This window comes from Castor canadensis, chromosome 7 (genome assembly GCF_047511655.1).
Source record: "Castor canadensis chromosome 7, mCasCan1.hap1v2, whole genome shotgun sequence".
NCBI lineage: Eukaryota > Metazoa > Chordata > Mammalia > Rodentia > Castoridae > Castor > Castor canadensis.
Window position 1 is genome coordinate 137,077,809 of NC_133392.1, and position 18,852 is coordinate 137,096,660.

General features: G+C 49.5%; 1 protein-coding gene across 2 annotated transcripts in view; it reads left to right on the forward strand.

Annotated features, from left to right (window-relative positions):
• The first annotated feature begins 366 nt into the window (after positions 1-366).
• Dlgap3 (DLG associated protein 3) overlaps positions 367-18,852 on the forward strand; it is a 66,768-nt gene continuing 48,282 nt past the window's right edge. The window contains exon 1 of one of the 2 annotated variants that reach the window (XM_074080624.1): positions 367-567. The gene's annotated coding sequence lies outside the window, so the exon portion shown is untranslated. Of the gene's footprint in view, positions 568-3,847; positions 4,300-18,852 lie in introns of those variants that run through there. The other variant, XM_074080625.1, reaches the window with a different exon arrangement.

Below are 18,852 nucleotides of genomic sequence, written 5' to 3' on the forward strand. Positions count from 1 at the left end.
ACCGCCCCTGGGCTTAGGTCCCTGTGCCTAGGTCGGCTGTGCGTGTGGCCGTGACACCCTATGTGCCCTTTCCTGGGTCCTCCACCGACACTTAACCGAGGGGCTCCCGGCGAGAGGGATCTTATTCGCATCCCGAAGCTGGGCCTCCCCGGCGCTGTCGCTCAGCTAGGCGGGAGCTCCTGGGAGACCCCGGCGGCCGCCTGCCGGCTGCGACCTCGGCCCTCCTGGGTCCGCTGCGGGGGCGAGGAGCTTGGTCCCCCTCCCTCTCCCCGGTTCCCGGCTCGGCCGCCCTGCGCGGGGGCGGGGGCGGGGGCGGAGCGCGCGGGCGGGATCCCCCCGCCTCCCCTTCCTGGTCCCCGGGAAATCCAGCCTCCGTGGCTTGGCCGCCTCCCGCTCCCGCGCCCGCTGCCGCTCGGCGCTCGCTCGAGGCTCCGCAGCCGGCACGGCCCCTCCGCTGGGGGCTCCGCAGTGCCGGGTCCCGGAGCCTGACCACCCGTCCGCCGCCGCAGCGCCCCCGGCCCGGGCCGCCGGCACCATGTAACCCGGCCGGAGCCCGAGCCGGGCCAGGTAAGCTGCGGGGAGGGGTGGGGACCGGGCCGCGCTCGCCGCGCCCTCTGCAGCGCCCCCCAGGCTCGGCGGGGTTGCAGCCCCGGCGCCGCCCACGCCCCGGGCTCCGGCGACCTCGGCTCCGGCCCCACGAGGGGGGAGGGGCTGGGCCTCCTCGGCCGCTCCCGCCCCCGCCCTGGCCTGGAGGCTCGCGGGCCTGACCCGAAGGGACGCACGGGCGAGCGGGGGCCAAGAGGACCAAAGGACCCGCTCTCCCAGCCAGGGCCGCAGGAGGCCGGCCAGCGCCCGCCCAGCCCAGCCCTTTGCCGGGCTAAAGGATTGGGTCTGGGAGGGAGCAGCTGGCTGGTTGTGGGGGGTAAGTCATGGTGTTGGGGAGATCCGGAGAGAAGTTTCCTCTGCAGGTGTGTGAGTGTGAGTGCGTGTCACTGTGTGTGATGAATGTGTGAGTGTGTCATCGCGTGGGATTGTGTGTGCCAGAGAGTGTGTGCAGTGAGTGTGAGTCACTGGGCGAGCGTGTGCGCGTGCAGTGAGCGTATGCAGTGAGTGTGGAGGATGTTGCTGTACATGTATCTGTCGACATGTGTAAGAATGAGTGTGTGAGGTGTCACCGTGTGTCCGTGTGTCTGTGAGTGTGTGAATGGTTGTGTATGTGCCCATGTGACTCTCTCAGAGTGGGTCCGGGCATCTGTCCTGTGTGAGTGTGTTAGTGTGTGTTGGCTGTGTGAGAATGTATCTGAGCAGGATTCACTCTGAATCACCCACACCTGGCTTTGCTCCCACCCCCATTCCTGGGGAGACACAGACCTGGAAGATCCGACTTTTCAGAGGTCACATCATCCCCTCTTCCCAGGGACTGCTTATCCTGGACTCAGACAAGAGCTTCGTGGCTCTTCCTGCCTTGCTCTCCACCTTCACCTGGGGCACTTCCTTTATGAGAGATCCTTTCTGGTGATGGGCTTGGAGGGATCTGGAGACTGTGTACCTGTCCTTTTTGGGGCCTTCAAGCTTGTGTCTTCTCAGTTATGTTTCACCAGTGGCCTTTTTGAACTAGGTGATGAGGAGGCCAGGTGTTAGTCATTGGAGCAGGTGGCCTTCTCCCAGAGTTTCACGTTCTGAATCTCTTAAGTTCTGGGCCATTGGTTTAGCACACTGTCTCCGGGTGGGTCTGTACAAAGCTCCTTGAAGTAATAATACAGCAGTGTACCTGTATCAGTCCAGGACTTTTAACCACGGTCGCCTCTCAACCCTTTCTTCTTGGGAAGAAGGCAGGACAGGTGTCAGGTTAAGCCATATGAAATTGCCAATATTCAACTGTTTTTTTTTTTTTTAACTTAAAGAAACCAGCCATTTCACATGGTTCAACCTAAATGTAATGCCAATTTACAGATGAGAGTGTTGAGGCTTGAAAGATGAAATTGCATTCCCCACAATCATACATTGCTGCTGAGTGGTACAAAAAAACCTCTCCCACCCAGGTCTTTTGGTGACCCAAGGAAGCAGGCCAGGCCAAGGTTAGAGAATGGTACTCCCTGGTGTGTTCTCTCTGACCCTGGGGGCATTGCTCTCCACCTCTGCCCAGTCTTCCCTGATGTTACTTCTGCACCCAGCTGCCAATGCCTAAAGGGGAGAGAGGAGGAGGAGAGAGAGAGGCTTCGTGAGTTGGCAGTGAATCAGGGTCTAAAAAGGGAGCTGGGAGGGCTAGGGTGGCAGGTGTTTCTAAAAGGAACATGCACATAGGATGAACAGCCTCAGATGCTGCCCCCGCACCCCCACCCTCTACTGGCCCACTGGCAGGCAGTGCCCATTGCATTTTGTGCCAGGGGCCTCACATCCAAGGAGTGAGCTTGTATAAACCATAGAATGATGGCCAGGGGAGGCTGACTTGGTCCAACCTCTTAATTACAAACTGGGGACTCTGAAGCTCAGAGAAGGGAGGGGACCTGCCCAAGGTCACACAAGGAACTTGTGAGTTCCCAGCCCAGTCTTAGCCCAGGAACTTTCCAACTCTCTGTGTTGTCTTCTGTTCCCCACTCCCATCAGAGCTGACTGTTAGGGGATTTGAGAAGAAATGAAGGCTCAATACATCTATCTCTAAATCCTTCAACCTAAGACTTCTTTCTAAAAGGTGGAAGCTACATGTATTCCTGGGGACAGTGATGCCTCACCAGACCCACCAGGAGGTAGGCCATTGACTTGTCTTAGTTCCTGCTGGTAAAGGGCTCCAGCTGCTGCAGGCCCCACTCCAGACTTCTTTCTTCTGTGTCAGTGCCTGTTTCAGCAGCTGCCTGGCACCTAACATCTCTTCCAACTGATGCTGGGGCTTGAGCTGGCTGAGCTCATTTTTTCTTCATTCCACCCAGTTTCTGATGCATTTTGCCTCTAGCTAGGCTGACAGTTTCTTACCTTCTTGGACTTCTGATGGGTAGAGAAATTTCTGGGTCTTGTCTGATTTAGGAAGGGTCTGTAATTACCCCTGATGAAATCTTTCAGGAGTTAAGGGCAAATGATAAACATAATTGTCCCCATGTCTTCCCATATCCATGGTCAGGAAACCTTCCCAGGTTCCAATTTCATTCCCACTTGGTGGAGTCAAAGCTTTGTCTCCCAGTCGGGGGTTGGAAGAACAGCTGTGTACCCTCCACTATGCAAGCATTATGTCTCAATTCCCTCTTTATCCACCCCCCCTTTAGTCTGAAGGCTGCTGGCTCAGCAGGCCTCCTGCCGTCTGGGGAGTCTGGGTTTGAGCTGGGATGAGGCGGTGGCACCATCGTTATGGTAACGAGCTGCCAGCTCATCGTTGCTAATAACTTGTCAGGCCCCTGGGCTCAATGCAGCATCCCTTCCCACCAGTCCTTGTTCCCATGTCACAGACAGAAAAAGTGAGGCTGTGAGGGAAAGGCCTGGGAAGAAGGGAGTCTGAGGAGGTTGGTTGGCCTTTTCCCTGGGACTCTAGCTGGAGAGCCAGTTTGGGAGCTGGTTTGCACATGTGGTTACATAGGTTTGTGTTTGTGTGGGCTGTTAACATGTGAATACACTCAGAACATGTTTCTGTAAACTTGTTCATGCTATGTTCATGTGCTTCTACACAGCAGCCCACAGGCAAGCATGCTTCCGAGCATCAGAACATGCTTGTGCATGAATACTGCCTCTACCATCTGCACATAAGGCACCCAAGAAATCCGGGTTTGTGGGGGTGTCCAGGTATGTGGGTGGGGAACTGATCTTTTTCTGATGTAGCTTCAAAGTGTCTTGTTAACAAAGGGACAGAATGGTCCCAGGGTTCCTTCTTCCTTCCAGCCAAGAGCTCAGAATGGGAGTGGGCTGGGGACAGTGTTGGGGGCCCAGGCTCTCAGTTCTCAAAGGTTTCTGCCTCTGTGCCCTTTGAGCTTGGGTAGCCCCTGCCCCCCTCCCGCTCCCCTGTTCTTTCTCATCCTCTCCTCTTCCTGTGTGTAAATATTAAAGAGCTGAGCCTGCAGGGCTGATGTAGACATGGGGAGAGAATGAAATTAAAAAAGATTCCCTTGTCCCCATCCTGACGCCCCCACCCCGCAGTCCCCCGCTCCTGCTTCCTCCCCTCTCCCCTCCTCTCACTCAGTGCTTCCACATGTCTCTCCTCCCCCCAGTCCAGATGGGAGCTGGCTCCTTCAGAAAGGGGGCTCAGAACAGGGTGTGGGGAGCTACCTCTCTCTGCCTCCCCCCAGCACATCTGCCTACAGGGCTGGGAGCCCCCACGTGAGTATTTCTTTTAATTTTGAGGTGGTGGTTAAGAAGGAAAGTGCTTTTTAGAACCAGCTGTGAGTGGCGTTGAGAGGATCAGGGCTGAAAGGAGGTGGGTGGGGTCCTATCTCCAGGCTCCCTCAGGGAAGCTCCGGTTCTGGGTTTCTTTTCTCTTTGGGACATACAGGGAGGGGAGGGGTATCTGGTGCTCTCAGTGAATGGGAGCAAGTGTGGTAGAGGAAGGGGGAAAGGGGACTTCTGTTCTAGAGAGAGTGTGAAGGGGTAAGCCTGCTCCTGTCAGACATTCTGGGTTTCTGTCAACTCAGCCAGGGTCATTGGGAGCTGTCCGGAGTGCTGAAGGGACTCGGCAGGGATTTGCTCCTTTAGAGCTGTCCCAAGTGCTGAATGGGGCTGCATTCTGACCGATGATGGAAAGGCAGCTGGGCAATGCTTAGGGCTCACTAGAAAAATTCTCCCTGATGACCCACTTTCCAAGGACAAAGTCCCTGGATAGAAATAAAGATTCTGGGGTCCTCCCTGTGGACTTAGGCCTCACAGTTTTTGGTGGTACTTGGAAAAGGGACTCCCCATTTCCTGTTTCAGTTCACTCCCCTCTTTTTAAAACCATCCTACTTTTGGTGTGGGGAGTAGGGAAGGGGGATGAAATTGTGGCTGTGAACTCTCTTCTTCTGGGATCATTTTTAATGCAACAAGGTTAGAGCTTTTCTCCTGGTTTCCAGAAGTTTGGTCTCAAGGTTTTTCTGGATTGAGAGAGCTTGAGTCTTACAGGCTAGTCCTGGGGTGGAGAGAGCTCAGGAGTTCAGGATAATTTCATTGACCACTTGGTATCCCCCTGCTCACCATACTTTGGATTTCAGGACAGGGACATTAGAATATTCTTAGAGTCTGTCTTGTGCTCTGCCCATCCCCAGCCCTAGCTCAGAGCAGCATTTGGGAGAGACTTTTGTTGGGGAGGAAGATTTCTAAGCAAAGGATTCAAGGAGTGGGTGGGGTTGTTCAGTACCATGGAGAAGAGAAGGAGGAGGCTACTGGAGACAGGGCAGTGGGAAAAAGGAAGATCTGGGGGAGTGAGAAATATTCAAATTGAGAAATAAGGTCTGGGTTTCAATTCTCAAGCTCCCCTGGATATCTTTTTCCCACTGACCTATGGCCAGGGTCATCTCAATTACCTGGATTCTTGTGCTTTGCCTTTTTAACTGTGGAGGGAATAGAGCAAGGAGTTATTTCTCCAGGACCCTTCTCTTGTTATCTCAGGGGAATGAGAGCCAAATGTCAGGACATGCAGATGAAACTGTGGGAGAACAACAGGCAGGAGGGGTTGACTGCAACTCACCTCCTATCCCCAAGGGCACAATCAAATATTTAAACAGAATCCTTGTTGGGGGAAGGGAAGGAAAGAGTTTTCAGATAAGGCTGGGCAGAAACTGGGTGTATCAGTGAGTTCAAGGCAAGAGAGAGCTTTTCTAGGAGCCTCAAACTGAACCAGTCCCACCCTTCCCAGATATGACTTCTAAGTTAGTAAGGAGCCCTTCACCCATCATGTTTTTGATGTAACTTACCAAGATGATTCCTCTTTTCTCTAGCTGCTTGAGAGGAGTTTTCTTATGCTGTGGGTGCTGGGAGGTGGTGGGTGTGGGTGTGGTTGCCTGTTTGGAGAGGGGAGGTGTTTGTGCTCCACTCAGCTCCCTTGGTTACATAACAGCTTTGATAAGACTTTACTTTGGAGCTGCTGCTATTGCCTAAAGCAGTCACCCCTCCACCCCCACATGGAATGCTAGATGTCCACCCTCTTTTCCCTGGCCCTGTGGAGAGCCCTGCTATTCATGGTCCAGCGTTCTAGCAGCTGCTTCCCTGCCAGGAGGTGTCCGAAACTTGCCTCCCTGTTCCCTGACCCACTCCTGTTTTTAAATGCTTGTTCCCTTTTGTTATTCTGAGCCCAGGTCACCCCCTTTACATTTGTGAGCCTACTGGTTGTGAGCCTCCTGGTCTATCCTGGACAGGGTCCTCCATCTAGGATGGGAGGGGTCCACTGGACATCATAAAGCTACCTTTTAGGGAGGAAGAGGGGTATCCCAGGAGATTTTAGGACCTGAACTAGTTCCCTTACCTCCTCCTCTGCTTCAGATCTGTTTTGGAGTTTGAGAGTTGTGGAACATACCCAGAAGTACTGGGAGGAAGGAATCTAGCTTTGATAGTTCCCTTTCATTTCCCTTATCAGAATTAAGGGGTTGTTTGGGGGACTGCCTCTTGGATGGGAAGAGATACATCAACTTCTTTGTCATTCCCTGTCCAAATTATCTGAATAACTACTGGTTTCTCCAGACATGGGACAAGGGAATTTCAGAGCTCTTCTTTAAAAATGCCTTTGTTTTTTGAGAGTGGGTGAAAATGGGGTGTATCCAGGAGTAGGGTATATCCTATAGATAACAGGAACAACTTTGCAAATGGAGAAGTGGTAGACTTGCAAGTTTGGAAATGCAAACTTGTGATGTTACTTGGCGATAATACAGACTTTACACTTTGTGGACAGGGTAGAAGTCCGGGGAGGGGCTGTATAGTTTTGTAAGTAGGCCTATGACTGTACATATGTATAAGTAAGTTTGCTCTGTGTCCGGGTACACTTTATATGTATAAATGTGGGTACATATATACATGCATGTATGTGTGATTGCATGCATCCATGTATATATGTGACTGTGATGGCAATTAATTAAACTTGTGTGTATGTGTGCGTGGGGGTATGTGATGTGTTTACCCAGTGATGCATACGTGTGAGTGTAAGCATGCATGTGAGCATGTAAGTGGGACCATATATCTACTGTACTTACATGAATTAACAAGATATGAATATATGTGCATAAGTTGATTCATGCATGTGGGGAGAGAGAGAGATAGAGATATTGAAATTCTGAGTGAATATTGAGGCTGTTCAAAAGTTGTTTCCCACTGGCGTGAACTTGATCCACTCTGATGCCTGTGGCTCTTCTCCTGAAAGCAGGATCCCTTGAATGTCTCAAATTCTCATGTCCTGGGGAGCCAATGATTCCCCACCACCATCCATGTGAAGGGAGTTTGCAGACGGAAAGCCTATTTAGGCCTTGGGAACAACTAAGTAAGGGATCGAGGTCCAATGCTTTTCTGATGCTGTGGTGTTCCGGGGTATATGTGGGGAAAGGGTATGGGAGGAGAAAAACTAGATTTATAATAGAGATTTCAGGAATCGAGCTAGTGGAAGAAACGGGCAGGGGATTTTAGGGAGGCCCAAGTGTATGCATAAGCCTCACACATGCAGGTGGGGCATGGGACGAACATGTACCTGTGTGTATTATTTGTCTACGCCATTATACGCACATATCAACTTAGGTGCACTTGCTAACATGCAAACGTGAGGAAATCTGCAGGAGTGTACGTGCCAACATGGTGATTTGTCAACATACACATCCATGTTAGCACACATACACATGCGAACAGGGAGTGCAGAAATATGAGGGCATCCCAGGAGTGGTGGTGTGTACCTGTAATCCCAGGACTTGGGAGTTTGAGTTCAGCCTGGGCTACACAGAGACCTATCTCTAAAAACCAAAAGGGAAAAAAAAAGAAAAAGAAAAAGAAAGATGTGAATATACGCTAACAGTGGCCTGATTGCAGCTCATGGCCATATTCCTGTGTTCCTTACTCAGCCTGTAGTCCTTTGCTCATCAGATGTGCCTCATCTTATGTATTTATTCACTCAACCAATGTTTATTTTTTACTGTGATGTGCCCTAGACTGTGATAGACACTGAGGATAGTCCTTGATCTTGTAACTTAAAATCTAGAGAGGGTAAAAAACCTAGAAACAAGGAGAGTATTAAAGAAGAGAGTGTTCATGGGGCAGTGGGGACCTGAAGAGGGTTAGATCAGCTCTGGAGTTGGAAAGAAGAGGCCTTTGAGCTGAGGCTTAAAAGTGGGGTGGGTTCTTGCCAGGCAGGCAACTGTGGGGAAATGTGTTGGAGTGGCAGAAAATATCCCAACTGGCTTCACTAATTCCACCCTTGACAGCTCACCTCCATGGACTCTTCCTCCAAAGGCAGCCAGAGCAAAATGAAGTCATGACTTTTCAATGGCCTTCCATCTCCTTCGGAGAGACATCCAGAGTGTTTAGTTGGATCTGTGTAAAACAGTCACCTCTTCCTCCCTGATCCCACATGAGCTTCCTTTCTGTCCCACAAAGATGCTAAGCACAAATCCTGCCTTGTGGCTGTTGCACTGGCTTTTTCCCTTAGTCTGAAATGGTCTTCCCTCAGACATGCATGAAAAATTTATGCAAGTTTTTTTTTTTGGGAGATGTCTCCCAACAGTCTAACTTAAATAGACTCTTGTCATTCTCTTCCTTCACCAGCATTTGCTACCACAATTATCTCATATATTGGTTTTATCATCCTACTTTCCTCACTAGAACATAAACTTCATGAGAATGGGCGCTTCATAGGTTTTGTTAATTGCTGTATCTACTGTGTCCATAAGAATAACTGACTCTGAGTAGGGGACTCAATATATTTGTAATGTACATGGATCATACTGGTAGCTGATAAGGAGAATGGATCACGATGGAATAAGTTGTGAGGCAGGGAGACCTGTTAGGAACCTGTTGTGATAGCTTTGGTGAAAAATTAGGATGAGACTAGCTGGATGGAGCACATGGGTAGTAAAGGTGTGGAGGGAAGGAGATACATGTGCATACACATGTGCACATGTGTGTTTTAGCCAATCACATCTGCTGTTTTACTAGGGGAAGACTAAGGAGGAAAGTGTCTATATGTGTATGTGATGCATGTCATGAACACCCCATGACAAACTGGACACTTTCCAGCAAACCCTGGCTGTCTTCACCCTTCCTTTTGGATGGATCTTGTAACCACCATCCTTCTGGCAGCCAGGTTTCAGAGGGCAGGGTCTCTGTGGTTCCATTCCATTAGTGGTGCAGAGATCCTGCCTAAGGAAACAAGGATAGAGAGCAAGCAAGGTCCTAAACAATGGAGGGAGCTTAGAAAGTCAGATCCACAGACAGAGTCTTAGAGACACACTGAGAGAGGATAAGAGAACTGTGGAGAGCTCAGGGCCATAGGGCTCTGACATGACCCAGACTTCCTACATTTGTTTTTTTGGCGGGGGGGGGGGGGGTTGTAGGTGGGACTGAGATTTGAACTCAGGTCGTTGCTTGTTGTACAGCTTGAGACACACCTCCAGCTCTTTTTTCTACTCTGGTTGTTTTGGAGATGCGGTGTTGCTAACTATTTGCTTGGGCTGGCCTTGAACTGTGATCCGGATCTCAGCCGGGTGTTTTTTTTTTTTTTTTTAATTGGCGGTACTGGAGTTTGAACTCAGGGCCTTGTGCTTGGTAGGCAGGTGCTCAACCACTTGAGCCACTCTGCCATCCTGCAGACTTCCTGAAGTAGCCAGATGTAATGTCCTTCTTCATCCACTCCTGGTGGGGCTGGTGCCTTAGTCAAGGATAAGCTTGGAAGCTTTTGGTCTCCCAGGCTGTGATGTGAGGTCATGTCCAGTTTCTGCAGGACAATCTGGGACTTGGCAGTAGGGAAAGAATCTCTTTTCTTCTCTTTCAAGAGAGCATAGAGAATTGAGTTGTGTTGCAGAAGGAGTAGACTTCAAGCAGCTGCTTGCATGAAGGGGCTAAGTAAGGCATAGTATATGGTCCGAGCCTGTGGGAAAACGAGGAAGTGGAAGTTACGGGCCAGCCTCACCCCATGCCACTCCCTGAGGTCTGGAGGAGAGGGAAGTCAAGGCTTAAGACCCTCTTGGAGAGTTCCTCCCTCAGCCTGGGTCTGGGTTGCTTTGGTTCGGAGAGAACAATGCTGGAGCCCCTTCCAGGTCTAATATGAGTAGTGGTTGTAGTCGCGGTGGTGAGGGGCTTCTGCCGCTTTACTCTCTTGTCTGGGCTAGGGGCCTGGTGCTGCAGCCGCTCCCCTCCCACCTGGGCTGTGAGCATGGGGGTTGGGCCGAAACAGCCGCCAGAGCCGCCCACCTGCCCGCGGTGTCATGGCAACGACTCTGCCCACGTGGACGTAGAGAGAGAGGAGAGGAGAGAAGAGGCATCACGACCAATGTGAGGATGGGAGGGGGCTTCTCAGGGTCCCTCGTGCTTAAGCCCCCATCCCTATAGCTTGGCCCCAGCCCTGCTTCTTTCACCGCCGACCCTCCAGGGCAGGTGGGGCTGGTGTTCCAAGCCTGGCCTCAGAGTGTGATTGTCCTTGGGTGTCCGGGGTAGTGGATGACCTTGGCTTCCTGGCACTGTGGGTCCCTGGTCAGGGTCCTGGGGGACATGGGGCGTTGACACGTGCATTTTTTTCCTTCCCTCCCTATCCTGTAAGTCGGGGATGGTGCCTGGGGCTGAGGGAATGGTGAGCCCGACCTACTTCTCCATTTTCTCACTATTTTTTAAAAGGAAAATGACCCACTTTTCAGCCAATCGGACTGGGGCCTGTTCCCAGGCTGATTCCCTGAGCCCCCCTGCCCATGCCTCTGCCCCATCCTCAGCCTCTTAGCCACGTGCTGGACCCACTTCCTGAGGGAAGCAGGTGCACCTGTGTGGAGGGGTCCTTGCCCGCCATTCTAGCCAGGTTTAGGGAGGATTCTGTTGCAAGTGTGCCATGGGTGGGCCAAGGCCTGATTGATCAGTGAGCCCTGCCTTGGGTAGACACCCCTGACTGCCTTGGTCCTGGGCCCTTTGAGCTCCATGTCTGCCAGCCTCTTACACTCCCAGGCAGCATCTCCCATCTCACTGGAGTGGTAGGAAGGACTCTCCTCTCACATTGTTTTAGTAGATGGTGATGGGCTGTCTTCCGAGGCTGCTCCATTTCCACATGGAAATGGAGAGCCTGTGGCACTGGAGAACCATGTCTGTCTGTCTGTCTGCCTGCCTGCCTGCCTGCCTGCCAGAGTTCCTCCAAGAGACCTCTCCTAGAAGGTTCTGCCTGTGCCTTTCTTCCCAAGCCCCTCCCCCTCTGTAGGATATTGGTCTGGGCCTCAGAGCCCCCTCCTTCCCACTGCTGTATTGGCCTGGGCTGGCTTGGGGGGTGATTAGGGATTTAATTATTTAGTTTCTCTAGCTCACTAAATTAATTCCATCCATCACAGGCAGGCCAAGCCTCCTCCCCCTCCCTGGGCTCCCTGGCCAACCCCAGAGGGAGGGAGCATCATTGCTCACCTGGGCCTAGTATTGAATCTGGGAACAATGGAGAAAGTTCTCGTTGGGGGAGGATTTGGAGTATGACACCGAGCAGATGTGGGTGCCGACCAGCTGTGAAATGAACACATAGAGCTGTCATGTGGAGATAAGCACATGGACATATATGTAAGGTTTTCATATGTGTGGACATATATGTAACTATACTCACCAACATGAGTCTCTTTTGGATGAAAATGCACGTGTATGAGCCTTTGTCAGAACAACTTTGTGTGTCATTTATGTGCACTAAATGACAGTGACTACATATGAGAGGGCAAGTGTCATGAAAGAGGTGTATAGATGACTGCACAGCTATTTAATTTAATTCTGGATGAACACGAGTTAAATTGTGAATGAGAAGTTTTGGGAACATGTGTGGCCATGTGCAGGTGGGAGGTGAGGGAGGGGATGGCAAGGGTGGATGGAGATTTTCTGAGACTGAGAGCTGAGCCAGGCTCACTAGGGGTGCATGGCTGGCCTCATACGACCAGTTTGGTCAGCGAGACATGTGACTTTACATGGTTTAGCCTTGGCTTGGTCTTTTAGGGTTGGGAGTGTCAGGCCTGGATTTTGACCCATATTCAAATCCTTATACCACCTTTGTGAACTCAGGCAGTCTTCCCTACATGCTAAGACTCAAATTTCCTCATCTGTAAAGTGGGACTAATAATACCTACTGCATAGGACAGCTGTGAGAACACATGAGAAGATGCATTTAAAGTATTTCACACAGAGCCTGTGCAGCTGCAGCATTCAAAGAGCTGGACCTTAGACTTCAGAGTTGACAGGCACGCAAGATTTTCTCTTCAGTTCTTGAATCTGACCTGTTTGCACGCCTCACTGTGCGGGACACTCCAGCTCTTCAGCAAAACCACATCACTGTGGACCAGCTCTGCCTGCTGTGGAATCCTGTCCCAGATGCCAGAAGTCATTTCTCCCCTGCCTTCTCCTAGTTCTCCCCTTCTCCCTGTGTATCAGTTCTGGGGTATTACTGCTTCAGGGCTCACTCGTTGACACTGAACCCACTAAGCACTTACTGTATGTTCTGTTTGTCTGTATAGAAACCCTGGCCTCCAAGGAGCTCACAGCCTGCACACCATGTTTACCCTACTGTGCTGAGTAGAGTATGGGATTGAAGAGGCTGGGTGAGGAGGGAACTCTTAGGGAAGGCTTCTGGACAAGAGGGTGAATCAGAGGGTGAAGTTGACAGGACAGGACTTCTACATGTAGGGATGTTACAGTCTGTGCTGCTGCTTCTCCCGGTGTACTCTCCGTCTGTGTCTCTAGCTACCCACTCTCTCCTCTTCTCCTAAGCTCAGAGATTCAGAGAAGAGCAGGGGCTGAGGCATCCCTGTGATAGGGGCAGGGTCACGCAGCTTCAGGAAGAGCCAAGGGGTGGGAAGTGCCACCATGTGAGCCCAGGAGTCAGCCAACAAAGGGCCTTACAGTCATATACTTGACTCTCCTGGAGGGGAGGCCCAGAAGAAGGGGATAGGCCATGATGCTGCAAGTACCCATTCCAGCTAACACAGATAATTTACAGGACAATGTGTTAGCTCTGGAGGCAAGTCCTAAGCTGTGGGGTGGTCAAGGACCAGATGGCTTTGCCAGAGGTAGGAAAGGCTCTGGGGTTGGCCTGGCTCAGCAACTCATGCCCAATGGATCCTTGTCATGGACTTGGGCTCCTACCTATTATTTTCTGGTGGCTCTTGCAGTCTTAGGTCTGGCAGTACCCCAGATGTCAGAGCAGCACCAGCCCAAATCACACACAAATGAAAGAAGGCACTAGAGTGCTCAAGTCAGGAGAAGCCTCCTTACTCATTTCCACAGTCTAAGGAGGTACATATCATTGTGGCCATTTTATAGATGACAAAACTGAGGCTTAGACAGAGAAAACAAGTTGTTCACTGTCATGCAGGTGGCTGTGGTAAAATAGTTGTCTTTCCAGTACCCAGCTCTGAGGTTGCTGGACTTTCTCTTTTAGATCCCTGGATTTGGAAAAGAGACTGCTAGCTCTGGCTGCAGGGGTTGTGAGTTTCTTTGAATCAAGGGCCTCTAGTGCTTTTTAGATGTTACCATGTTTCGGCCATCTGGGCTGCTTTGCTGTCTTCTGCAAACTCAAGATGTGGGAGGTCTTTGAAAGGGTCCTAAGCAAACACATTCCTAGATGCATGAAACAAATGAGTTTTCAGAGTACCCATTTCTGATCCAAGCCAGGCAGGTCTGGCCACAACCTCTGCCCAGGGCTGTCTGAGAAATCCTCTCAGAGGCTTCCTGTCTGACTCCCATGCATTTAAATGGTTTTCTCCCTCATTGTCAGTAGCTAGCCCCCAGTACTGTGTTGGACATTTTACCTGTATTACTTCAGGTCTTTAGTCTTTGTGATATAAGGAAGGGACTGTCTTGTTCCCATTTGAAAATGGGGAAACCAAACTTGAGAGAAATAAGGGCACTTTCTTAAGGCCACATGTTTAATAACTGGTGAACCTGAACTATGAACCCAAACAATTTACTCAAGACCCAGACCCACAGTCTCTCATCAGCCCCCTCTGGGTATTGTGGGGTAGGGGTGCTCCCCAGTGAAGGCTTCTAGAGACATTCAGGACAGAGAGTGTAGATGTGACACTGTGAATAGGTTTGGTTGACAGAGATGGAAGAGATAGCTGAGAACCAACTAGCCAGAAGAAGTTGGTCATTCTGGGGTGAGGCCAATAAGGATGAATTATATCTCAAAGGGCTTCTGGAAGTCCTGGAGAAAGAGGAGAAGGCTGACATTTTGCTGCTGGGGGCTTCTTGGCTACATGGTCCCAGCTGGAGAAGGAGCAAGAGTCCAGCAAACTTAAGAGGAGAGACCTACACAGGGCTGGGTGGTGGACCCTGGCCTTGCTCCTTAAGCTCATCACTGGGAGCTTCCTCACAGCCTTGTCTTTCTCTGCAGCACTGGAAGAGTCACCTTTTTTTCCTTCTTACTCCTTCCCTACTATGTGCAAAAGAGCACATCTGGGGGAGACATAGGCAAGCAGGATGAGCAGGGCTGGGTTTGGAGGTAAGATTTCTAACATCAAATTCTCCAGAGCTCTCCAAAGCCTTTTTGAAGGAAAGGAACAGAGGTCTTTTCTGTGGAGTGTTGTGCACAGGAGAGTGGATGAGACATTCATTCACACAGTAGGGATTTTTGGAGAGCCTGTTTCTCCTAGACATTCTTCTAGACATTAGAATACTGCAGGAGGGATAGTACCTGCCCAGCTAGAGCTTATGCTCTACCATGGGAAGATGTAGTATGAACTTGGACTGGATGAAGAAAATTTAAAGGAGTCGTAAGTGCTGTGAGGGCAATGAAATAAGGTGATGTAGAGTGAACCCAGGGAAATGAGGCTCAACTTCAGTTAGAGTGAATGGTCAGAGAAGGCTTTTCTGAGCTGAGCCCCAAAAGATGAGACAGAGGATGTCATGGGAATATCTGGGCCAGAGTGTTCCAGCAGAGAGAACATCTAGTGCAAAGCCCCCTGAGGTGGGATTTTCAAAGAGATTATAGGTAATGTGGGTTATTCACAGGCTGAGCACTGTCCAGTGGGTCAAGAGATACATTTAGACTCAGACCTATCTAAATGTCTTGAAACAGCAAACCCATTTTTTTTTTTGTAGAATTCTGCGTTAGGCCCCCAGAAAGAGTTGATTAAATAAAGTAATAAAGAACTTCCCTCCTTCCGTTCTGGAACTCCTTCCTCCTCCTCCATTTTTTTGCTATAGGGAAGGTAGGAGATGGAGGATTTTCCTTGGAGTCCTAAGAGCTGGGGTTGGGCACAAGGCATGCTGACTGTTCAGCCCTAGGGCTTGGCAATGGGGTTGAGGGAGGATAGGGATCAGGGCACCAGCCTTGCAACAGAGATGCTGCCAGAAGCATCTGAACAAAGCCATTGTCAAATTGGTCAAGGGGGCTCTGGCAAAAGTGGATTAGGAAGAGAAGAGGGGTTGGGGCGATCCATGGGCAAAGTTGAATAATCAAGAGTGTGAGCTGAAGGCTAGAGGCTCTGTGTTAGTGGTTCCCAGGGACTCTTCTATGCCTAGTGGATGTGCAGCCCTGATACCCAGATCAAGGAGCGGTAGAGGGCTGGATCGGGAAACTGAGACAGAGTCTTGGTCCTTATTGGCTTTAGATCAACACAGGGAAAGGCAGCGGTTAGACAAAGCTCGAATCTTGAGGGTCCCAAGAGTATACACGTGGCTCACCCACAGGCATGAATGAACCCAGGTTTCCAGCGGCAAAAGAATTGTGGACCTTACTTGCTACTATATTGGAACTGGTGTGGGAATTACCTCATTGGCCATGTGAGAGTGTTGGATAGGGCTGACCTGCCGTGAGAGAACAACTGTGCCCTTTTGCTGCTATCTGAACCATCATGTCCTGCTTGTAGCTCTTCTAGAAGCTTCCTGAGGAAGGAGTGAATCAGCTAATATTTCATCTTTGAAATCTTCATTTTTGTCCAAGATATCACTTTGTGTCAACCCCTGAGACACTAGCCTTTGTCAAGCACACCTGAATCCCTGGGTCCCCAGATGTGGACAATCTTAAGAAAAATTTATCTTTTCACCAGCTGAGTACCTTTGGTCTTAGGTGGTTGTCTCAAAGAGATTAAATGACCTTCCTAAGGTCACACTGTAAACTAGAGCAGGAAATAATAAAAATAAAACTACAAATAATGACAACTACCTTTATTGACTATCTGTGCTAGGTACAGTGCTCAGGGATTTTTATGCCTTACTTTATTAACTGTAGTGTCATTAGTACCTTAATGGTGGCTCTAATATTATCCCCATTTTACAGATGAGAAAATAGGTTAAGAGAGGTGAGTCACCTGCCCTAATACACACAGCTAGTAAGTGAGTAGAGATGGGTTTGAGCCTAGATAGTCTGATGACAGAGTCCACACCAATAACTGCTTTGATCCAGGGAGTTCATGAGTCACCTAGGTCTCAAGAAAGGAAAATCAACTGATTTGGCTGGGCAGGGCCATGGGGGAGAGAAAGAGAAAACACTGACTTCCTTCCTCTGCAGCCCTTTTCCTTCCCCCATTTCCCATTCTTTTTCTGGAAGGTAATTGCTTGGGGCAGTGACAACCTCCTGGCGAATTACACAGCTGGTTTCCCAGTGAGATTTGTAACAACAACCCCGCCAGCCTGGCAGCCCCCAGCAAGTTCCGGTTTAAGAAACTAATTGCTGGATTGTGTAGTTGGTGCTAAATTGGGTAATTTCTTGGTGACGGCATCTGTGCCACTTCTTCCATTCCCAGATAGATTTAAGCTACATCACAGAAAAAATTGTCACACACAGCACCCTCCCAGACTCCTTTGCTTTTCACGTCCCAGCCAGCCAGAGGCATTTGCAGAAGTGACTGCTTCCTTGGCCCAGAGGTTCACCATCTGGGCAGCTCTTTGTCTTGGGATAGTAGAGAGATGATTTGGTGCAGTAAAATGGAAGTAACACCAGCACCCAAAGTGGTCATAGAACTTCAGGAGCTTCCTTTATTCTGCACTTATCTAACCTTGGACTTGGTTATAAACACATGCTTACATCAGGGGAAAGGCTAAACCAGGCTCTGGTTAGCTCTGGAGAATTCGGTATGTATGAGTTCTTTTTATTAGTTTGTTTACTTTTTAAAAAAACCAGATTCACTTTCATTACTGTGTTTGCTTCTCAATGGCATTTAATAAGCTCAACTTCTCTTGGCTAATAGCACAGGCAGAAGAGAAGCTAAAACTTTGGAGTCAGGGTTTGACTTCTGGCTTTGCCAGAAGCTCACAGCTCTCAGTGTGATCTTGGGCAGGTCAATTTGCCTCTCTAGGCCTCTGTTTATTTGTAAATTGGGAGAGGGGGATGTTTAACTCTTGAAATAGTTTTGGGAATCAAATAAAATGTCCTAAGAGAAAGAATCTTGGTTATATTCATTCAATGAATACCTGTCACACGACAAGCCTTGTGCTAGGAGCTAGGAGAATGCAGTGAGTAAGATGGCCAGAATTCTTCTTGGAACTTACATTCTAACAGGAGAGACAGCAGTCTTGGAAACACACAAATTTCAAATGGTAACTATATAAGAGCTGGGTACATAGTGCCTTGAGAGCAAACAGCAGGGGGATCTGACCTAGTCGGGAGGCCAGAGAAAGCTTCCCTGAGGAAGCATCAACTGGGCTGAGATCTGAAGGGCATGCAGGAGTTAGCAAGGCAGAGGTGGGTGGGAAAAGCTTTCTGGACATGGGGAATAGGCCCCATGATGTGAAGGTTCATGGAACTGAAAAAGACTGGCTTGGCTGAAGCAAAGAGAGCAAGGGGAAGCATGTGGTGAGAGAACGTTGGCAGAGGGAAGGGCCAGATGCTGTAGGTCTGCTTGGTAGGTTAAGGTGCTGTGTCCTAAGGATGTCAATGAGCCAATGAAGACGTTTAAGCAGAAAAGTGACATGATCAGATTTGCATTTTCAAATGATCATTTGTTTGGAACAGGATAAGAATGGAAGCAGATAGGAGACTTTTGCAGATGATCAGGCAGAAGGTGATGTTCAGAGGTGTAGTTGGATTCGTTAGCAGTGCTTTCTGCTGCAAATGCAGAAAATCTGGCCAACAGTGCTTTAAAATAGGGTTTATTCCTTATCACATATAGGCCTGGAGAAAGGCAACTGTTTGTGTTGGTTCTGTGGCTCAGTGGTGCCAGGATTAACATCTCTGCGATTCTCTGGGCCTTTCTCTCATGGTGGCAAGATAGCTACCTTAGCTCTGGCCATCATGATTTTATTCCAGCCAAAAATAAGGGGAGGAAGGATGATCACAAAGGCAAAATCTTTCCCAGAAACCCTCATCATATTTATGTATAAAGCATTAGCCAAAACAGAATCATGTGACCTCTAGTTACAAGGGAGACTGGAAAAGGGAAACTGGGTTTGGGAAGGAGTTTCAGCTACTCAGCCAACAATGATTGGTGGATTTAAAAATAAGTGTGCACAGCTATTTTTAGGAAGCAAAATCCATAGGACCTGGTGATGGGTTGAATTATGAGGCTCCTCTTCATTGTTTTTCCTTCCCATTGATTATGTTTCATAATGGGGTGGGGGCAGAGGATGGAGGAATGTGAGGGTTTTTTTTTTTTTGAGGAATGTGATTGTAAAGCATTATATATAGGAAGAAGCCAGTCAATAATAAAATATTTTCTTTTTTGAAACAGGTTCTTGCTATGTAGCCCAGGCTCTCCTTGAACTTGTGATCTTCTCTCTGCTCCCAAGTGCTGGAATTATAGGCCTGAGACACTAGGCCCAGCCTATTTCTAAGGG